The sequence below is a fragment of the Phaethon lepturus genome, unplaced genomic scaffold, assembly GCF_000687285.1.
Source record: "Phaethon lepturus isolate BGI_N335 unplaced genomic scaffold, ASM68728v1 scaffold10696, whole genome shotgun sequence".
In the NCBI taxonomy this organism is placed as follows: domain Eukaryota; kingdom Metazoa; phylum Chordata; class Aves; order Phaethontiformes; family Phaethontidae; genus Phaethon; species Phaethon lepturus.
The window spans coordinates 34097-42553 of record NW_010545558.1 but is presented as its reverse complement, the minus strand read 5'-3'; positions in this window follow the sequence as shown (position 1 = coordinate 42553).

The window sequence follows — 8457 nt, the reverse complement described above, 5'->3', positions numbered from 1 at the left end:
TGAACCAAGGAGATTCCACAAAGTACCTTTTTTTGCCTCTCAGATGGCAATAGTTGTATTTGTGCTAGGACATTTAGGGAAAGGGAGGGTGTTGTGTGGAAGGGTTGCAACGCATTTGCCTTCTGGCTGCAGCCTTTCTTCAACACACAGCGTTGGCCACTACCAAAGAAGCTTCACTTTGACCTTGTGCACTCATCTCTATGTCCGGTATAAGGTCCTACGTGCCTTCTGCCCCCCATTTTCCCTTTCTGTGTCCACCTTTCCTGCCTGTCAGCTAAGAAGGAGGCAGCACAACATGTGGCTGACTGAGCTGCACATATTTTGACTTTACCCTTTTGTCAAATCCCCTTGAAGTTGGCCAGCAGGTTCAAATTATGAAGGTAGGCTGACAGACTGATGGATGGACAGCATGAGCACGGAGCCCTTCTTTCTTTAGAGAGGAGGCTAAAAACATCATCAACGTTTGGTCCTAACACGTTCTCCAGGAGAACTAGATTTCAAATCCAAATGTCTGTTTTCACTTGTTCTTTGATGCTTTTACTTAACTTGTCCCTTGCTGCTGGTGACAGTTTCCAAACTGGGCAAGTATTTCTTGGTTTTTGCTGTTTTCTGGTCTTCTCTAGATTTGTGGTGCTACACCAATAAAAAGGTGATCTCATTCTGTAAATCATTCCTCAGGGTACAGGTTTGAAGTGAAAGGTTTCCTTTATTCCTTTTACAAAGTTTCCAGCTGTGTTTTAATGCCTGGTTTTGGTTTTGTTCTGTTTTTTGTTGATTATCTTAGATTTTTTCTTGCACTTTGTGTTTTGAAGCAGACCTTACTAGTTTTACTTCCAAATTTGATAAAAAACTTATCTTTATCTACTGCTTTAACTTTTTCGGAATAAAAGTGGCTGTTCAAGCTCAGAGGCTTCAGTGAGGCTTCATCTAACTTGCTATACTATAATGAAACCATTAATTAAATAGAATTTGAGATAAGAATGCAGACACATATGCCACCACTTAATTACTTTTCGGAATTTGAAAGTGTTTTTTTAAATACTGACACCCTCCATTCCCTGAAAGAGAAGCTCAGAGAGTGGGTACTTTCTCTTTTTTTGAACCAACATTGAGTGGGGTGATCCCATGTGCTCAGAAAGAAGAATTTAAATAGGTTTGCAGCCAGGCAGACCCACAGACATTTGCGCGGGTACAAGCACATCTCTACAAGAAGCACTTTAACACAACGCAGCTGGGAACTTCTCCTTTGACCAGGATTTGGAGAAGTGTTCTGCTCCAGAGGTGCGAGTTACGCTCAGGAGCTATGTGCAAGGGGTATGCATTTGCTGTTCAACTCAGCGACTTGCTTAACACCATGCCAAGCAAAATTATTTGACTCAGCTCAAGGAAACAAGATCAAGTCCAACCTCTCCCTGCTGCCTCACAACTCCCGTTTCAGACTCGGCAGTATAAACTCTTGTCAAGCAAGATTAGGGTAGATGCTCTAAACATGTCCTGTAGTTCCTCCACTGAGGAAATGCCTTGCAGAGATCAATTTTGGAGCAACACAGTATGGATCATAGGTTCTGTCAAAACAGGCCCACGTATCTGACAACATACATTCAGATATTATACTGGTTTGTTGCAATGATGTGGACAAAATACAAAGAAAAGGGAGAAACCATTTGATACCTCCACTAGTTGCAACCCAGCCAAGACTGCTGGTTTTTATTTGTAAGATGATATAACTTCATTAAGAAACCTATATCGAGGTAATTCAGCTACTTCAAGGCAGACTAGAATTTGGAGTCGGAGATGCTAAGCTGTGGCTCTCAGGTGCAGTGGCAGAATGTTCAATTTAATAGTAGAAGACAAGAAAGGCAGGCTTTTCAGAACAGTTTAGGTCTCCTTTCTAATAATTCTTTAGCTTTTTTTGTACGGCAACAGGTGAGCTGCTTTGAATAAAGAGATCCTGACCTCGCAAAATGACTTTATCCCTGCTTTACAAAAGGAGGCATTCCAGGCAACAAATAGTTGAACCTTTGGGTTTGGGAGATTTCAGTGGCTGTGGACACCTGTTAAAGGACAGAGGAGCTGAGAAAAGGCAGAAGAGGATAAGACTCCCATCCCTCTCCTCTACCTTTTGACCCAGATGAGAGGAAGACCTTAAATGATCGATTCAAGACAACTTTAACACTTTAATGAAGAATTTGTCTGGGAAGTGGATCCGTGGGAAAAAGAAAAAAAAGGCAAGCACATAGAGGTACAGCCCTATATCAACCGTTGCAGCTTAATTTAGGAACTTTGCAATTCATTTCTACAGTCAACAGTAAAAGCAGCTGAATGCATTAACAAATACAAACAGGAATTGTTATCTGAATGATTGCATGCAAAAAAAAGGAGAATAGCATCTGAAAGCTATTGTAAAGGCTGGAATTGATCTACTCAGCACGTTCTTAATCCCCTGGAAAGACTGGCTGGTCTTTGCAGGTAGCATAAATAAGCCTGCAGTCTTTTCCAGGCATTTCTTGTTGTTTCCTCTGCATATGAAGAGGCCCCTTCTTTGACTTCCAGCCAGTAAAATAATGTTTTTTCCAGATAAAGAGCCACTTTATGTGAGGAAAATACTCTAGCATCCTGGACCTGTCTAAATAGCACTCCACATACTCCCGGCTGCTCAACACCCACACATGGTTATTTCCAACACTTGTTCCATCGCATCTCAAAAAACTTTAACTCGCTGTGATTGCAATCTTTTCTCAGCCAGCTTTCACAGTTGTAACTAGATGGGGGCCAAATCATAACACAGGACTTTTGAGAAATTAAACTTCAAATATGCATTTATTAGCCGTTGCCAAAATAACCACTAGTGGTAAATCCCTGCAACGTTTTGTCTTTATTCCTTAAGGATGGAAAATGAGTTATATGCGTTATCCTGGCCACTGGAGCAGGATAGTCATCTCCCCATCAACTGCTATGGGAAATCAGGAAGCCAGGACTCACAGAACAGTGGTTTTTGGAGTCAGAGATCATTTCTCTTCACGCCCACACAAAGCACGGTGCAGACTTAAATATGACAATTTAGAAGTACCTATTTTGGTGAAACAGGCCAAATTGGTGACTAAGTAAATCTTGGGCTAGATTTTCTCCACAGGTTTTATCATCTTATTATTTTTATGGGTTTTGACCTCCATGGTTGCTTTCTGCAGCTCTCCATGGGTAATGACTTAGTTCAAACCAAAGTTGTTTTATTGCGCTCAGGGTGTGATACAATTTCAGTAGGGCAGTCTTCACAACATCCTCCTCTTTAGATTCTGTGATACTGATCCAATTGTAACAAAGAGAGTTCAGAATACTCAAGTTCACTATGAAGCTTGAACAATAATTGGCAGAATGATTCTCTTATTGGGGAAGTTCTGATCACCAGCATGTAAAATGAGGAGGAAAAAAAACCCCATTCTCATCCCTCTAACTAGCTCATGAGTTCTATCAGCAAATTCACATTTTGGAGAGGTTGAGATTGGTACAAAAATTGATGCAAGTTCATTTTGGGACAGAATTTGCACTTTTAAACTACATCTCTCAATACATGCATTTCAGTTCATCACTGTTACACTTCTGTATATTGTACCTTTTGCCTTTTCAAAAATTTGACTTACCACAAAGTAAGGCAGCAATTCTGTGACGAATGCATCTTTGGCTACCAAGGCAACTTGATTTTCTCTCAAATGTCAATTTTGGGCCTCTGAAGAAAAAAAAAAAAACAACTAACTTGAAATTTAGTGATAGACTTATGTTGCCTTTAGGTGTCACTGGTCTGCTACACCTGTTTTGATGCTAATACGAGTGTTATGAGTAGTTCTACAGCCATCAGCTGATGCAGCATCCCTTTGACTCCGTAAACTCCAGAGAGGGCCATACACAGCACACTGCTGTTCACTGCTGACAGTTGGACATGCATTGAAGTGGTCAGTCTGGTCTTCTGGATTGAGAAGGTGATGAACCATACGTGAGGCAGATGGGCTTCCATGAAGCATAAGGGTTGCAAGTTCTATTTCATTAGAATAAATAAAAACCAAAAACCTGCTAACAAAACAGTTATTTTGCAAAGTCGAGCACTTGGACACCAAAATACAGAATAATGAAGACTGCCTCCCTTCGTGGCATAGTCCTGTCAGAGCACGGCTCAAAGAAAAACATCCGTTTATGTAACTGAAACAAACGCCAGAGCTGATTTCACACGTACAATGCTTGATTTTCTGACTCGGTTTTGGTTCCTAGGCATTTGTACTTCGTTTCCTCGTAGAGAGCTCTAAAATGCACCAAATAAGAAGCATGGAAAAAAGACTTGCAGTTGGTTTGGGAATCACTGACGTTCTTTCCCACCTCCAGCTGTCAGGACACCCTTCAGAAGAACTCTTGGTCAACACCAGAGGCGGCGTTCATCACAGCGCATCTCCTTGGGCTCTCTGCCGGCCAGTGCTGCTCAGTGGTTACTTTTGCAGAACTCTTTAAGGAAAAGGACGGATGGCTCAGGCTGCCCTGCCCCAAAGTCCCGCTCAAGCCCAAAGCATCCGTTCTTGGGGCAGCTCACGCACCCACTCCCTCTTCGATTGCCTGGGCATTAACCTAAGGGGAGAAGCAGACGGGGAAACGAGGAAAGGAAGCAGCTTATGCTTTGGGGTTTTGCACTCACACATCACAGAAGTGATTTTAACTCAATCACCTGTAGAAATCACAGCCATCCTAAAAGAGTCACTTTGCTATTCTTAGTCCTTTTGGTAACCACTTCTGTTAAGACTTATATTTTCCATGGACAAACTGCCAACCCATCTTAGCAGCGGTTCAGCCACACACGTTGCAGGCTGCAACGGGCCGATTTTCTGTTATAGTTCAGACTTACAACGTCAATCTTTGACTCATGCTATCGGAAGTCAATACAAACCCTATCCGCTTTAACTGTCCTTTCCCTCCTTCCTTGCCCCAAAAATGTAAAGAAAGAAAGGTCTAAGTGCATCGGGCAGGATTTCAGCGCAACGCCACAGGATTTGTGCAGTGCCAGGGAGAACATGGGAAGTAGGCCAAGAGCATTTGCCCATGAAAACGTGGCAACCAGCCTTTGGATCGGGTGTCTCTTCGAGAATGGGGCAGGAGCGAGGTTTGCCAGGGCGCTCATGGAAGCTAGAAGCGATGTTGTTTAAAACTTTCATAGTCTCACATGGCTGAAGTAGAGAGCTGGAAGAGTACTGAGCAGGGATTACTCATAGGCTAGCGATGAGGAGGATATAAAGTAATAATGACCTTAAGTGACATTAATCTAGATTGGAACCAGAGCCTGGACAAAAATATTCCCATTTATGACACTGTATGTCAAGCACAGAAAAATCCATCTGACAATAGACCTTTCTGCCACCTTGTCTTGCTTTTTTGCAGGAATACAGTAACATAGTCCTGTGCACAAAAAGGTACATTTTTACATTCAAAAAGGTTGCAGGTTTTAAAAATATTCTGTGAAATAAGGAATAATGAAAATCACTGTGGCATCAGAACTACCACTTTTGTTCTTATCATAGCTACAAAACTGTGGTTGAGGCATTTAAGTCATAATTAAAGACAAGTGCAAACCAACCCAATTACTCTAGTAGCTTTAAATATATAATATATGTAACATAGGTTTCTAAGACTTCATTTTAAAAAAACAACAGTATTTTAGTTGGTTGTTTTGTTTTAAAAAAAAAAATCGTGATGGCATGACTTACTATTATTTTTGGACACTACTGAAATATGAAAAGAACAAAAAGCCAATTTGCTATTAATTGGAAATAATACATTTACTTTTTAGAAGGAAGGAATAATAGAAAACATACGTGGCTTTTCATCTCTGGTTGTCTGATCTTTCTGGGTTTTTAAATAAATCAAACCCTCTTGTGATTTCCACTTGTAGTATTAGATTTTTAAATGTCTGGCTTACACTCTAGCATGAGCTCTGATGCTGCCAACTCAGAGACAAACTACTTTATATCAGACCTAAGTTGCTAGAGAAATGAGTTCTGTCTCACTTTTAACAGTCATGGTTTTTAATGTCTTATTTTACTTAATTGTAGTCACTTTTGCTGGTTACGTGACATTTAGTGAAAGGGAAAAATAAAATCACATTTTAAAAGTTCAGAGGTTAGAACTTCTAGATGCTCCTTCCATGTTTACAAGGATGAGATGGTAAAAAAAAATCCTTTTTTTACACCAAGGGTAATGAATTGCAAAGAATTCTAGATGAGACATGACGACTTCTTACCAGACTTCCAAGATATGCTTCTGCTGAAAACACAGGAAGAAAGCACTTCAGAATTTTTTAGCGTTCTTCTGGAATTATGGAGATTAGATGATGGGTTTTGGGCCTGGAATTATGGAGATTAGATGATGGGCTTTGGGCCATTAACACTTAGTAGTTACTAACAGGATTAAAAAAAAAAAAAAAAGGGTAAAGGAAAAAAAAAGTGTATATAGACCTAAAGATTTTATAAACAGACCAAAAACTTCCATCTAAGATGCATGCTGGAACAGATCCAGCAGTTCTTCCCAACGAAGATGCCCCCTCAGGACTCAGCAATTTGAGAACAACAACAAAAAAAACCCTCCTAACATCCGATTAGATAAAATTAACATACATTAAGCATTTACATGGCATCAAGTACACATTATCACACAGCAAAAATTTTTTTTAACCAGTAGTCAAAGTCTGCCTGCATATTTTTATGCATTTTGTCTTGCTGACTTCCAAGTACAGGCTAGGCTTCTTAAGTGGACATGTCAGAGTATCTTCAAGATGCTTCCACCAAAGAAGGTAGCCAGCACACATACATGTGAAGAGAAGGCACAACATAACTTATACCATCTAATTTCACTAAGAACCCATCAGTATTTGTGAATTTTTAACTTTATAATAGTTTGTTTTTTGAATTAGTCCTCCAGCAAAGTTACTGTAAAGGACAGATGGATTGCAGAAGTACAGAAGTTCTGTTGGAGAGTGTTGTACCAGTGAGTCATTCAGCGTATCTGGGCATTCTGGAGGAGCGGAGATTCACCAACGCCATGCATGGTTTTCCAGCAGTGAAGTTGTAAAAGCACCAAGCCAAAAAGAAAAGCAACAATAATTTAAGTGACTCTACTCCTGCCAGGAAGTCAAACACTGCAGGCTATGCCAGCTGCTAGTGCACAAACAAGGAACGCTCCTGTGTAAGTGCACACACGTCAAATGCATCAAAACAGAAGTATTTGCAAGAATGCGGCAGGGTTAGAGGATTCAAGAGACAGTGCAGTTTGTTGCCCTCTTCCCCCACCAAGTTTACTTTTCTGTACAAATCCTTAAAAGTTATGGGCTGCTGTCTGTGGGTGCGGTGTTAACACAGTTTGGAAACGCACCAACACAGAAAGAAACTCTCTGTTGTTTGTACAGCTACGAATAGATGGTGTTACAAAGTAAGTACCTACAACAGCTGGTCCTACCCAAGCTGTATTTCTGAAAGAAACAGTTAAAACAATTACGAACTTACCCGCTTCCCCACTGAAAAGGTGCAATATTTTAAGCGCACCATTATTACCTCCTGTTACCGCCCACTGTTGGAGACCAGACATTGGGCTGGGCGGATCCTTCACTCGACATAAAATCATACAATCATTAATGTTGGAAAAGACATCCAAGATACTCAAGTCCACCCGACACCACCATGTCCACTAAACCATGTCCCGAAGTGCCAGGTGTACACGTTTTTTTAACACGCCCAGTGATGGTGACTCCACCACTTCCCTGGGCAGCCTATTCCAATGCTTGACCACTCTTTCAGTAAAGGAATTTTTCCCAATATCCAATCTAAACCTCCCCCAAAATGTTCCTTTTCATCTTATCTTTCTGTGTTCAGACTGTTTGCTTTTGTTCCCAGCTGTGCAATTTTCCACACACTCCATACATAAACGCCCTTCCATCACCGCTGACATTAGTACATCCAATGTCTAAATCTCATTCAAGCTACTGTCCCTAGTGCATTTCATGTGCCTACAGTATGTAAGCCATACAATGAATCCCACATCAAAAACAACTGTACAAATACATGGTATGTATAAATTTTACCCTTTCAGCTTGGTGTCACTACTTGGTGCTAGAAATGATATCACATATGCCAGTCTTAAAAAACGCATTGAAGAGAACTACTTAGTGTTCCATGCTGCAAATTTTATTATGACATTAATATGATCTCTCATTATGGGAGAGGCTTGTCTCCCTAGCTGCTCTCTGGATCAGATGCATGTGTACACTTTTATCACTTTTGTGTGACACAACATTTTCTTAAGTAGTAACAGCTGGCTCTCCTGTTTGATGCAGGGACACTTCCCTTGGTGGAAAACTCCATTTCCCAAAGCATTTCTATAAATTCCTATCTTGTTGACTATCATTATGCTGTTCTCTACTGTACACCCATGTTC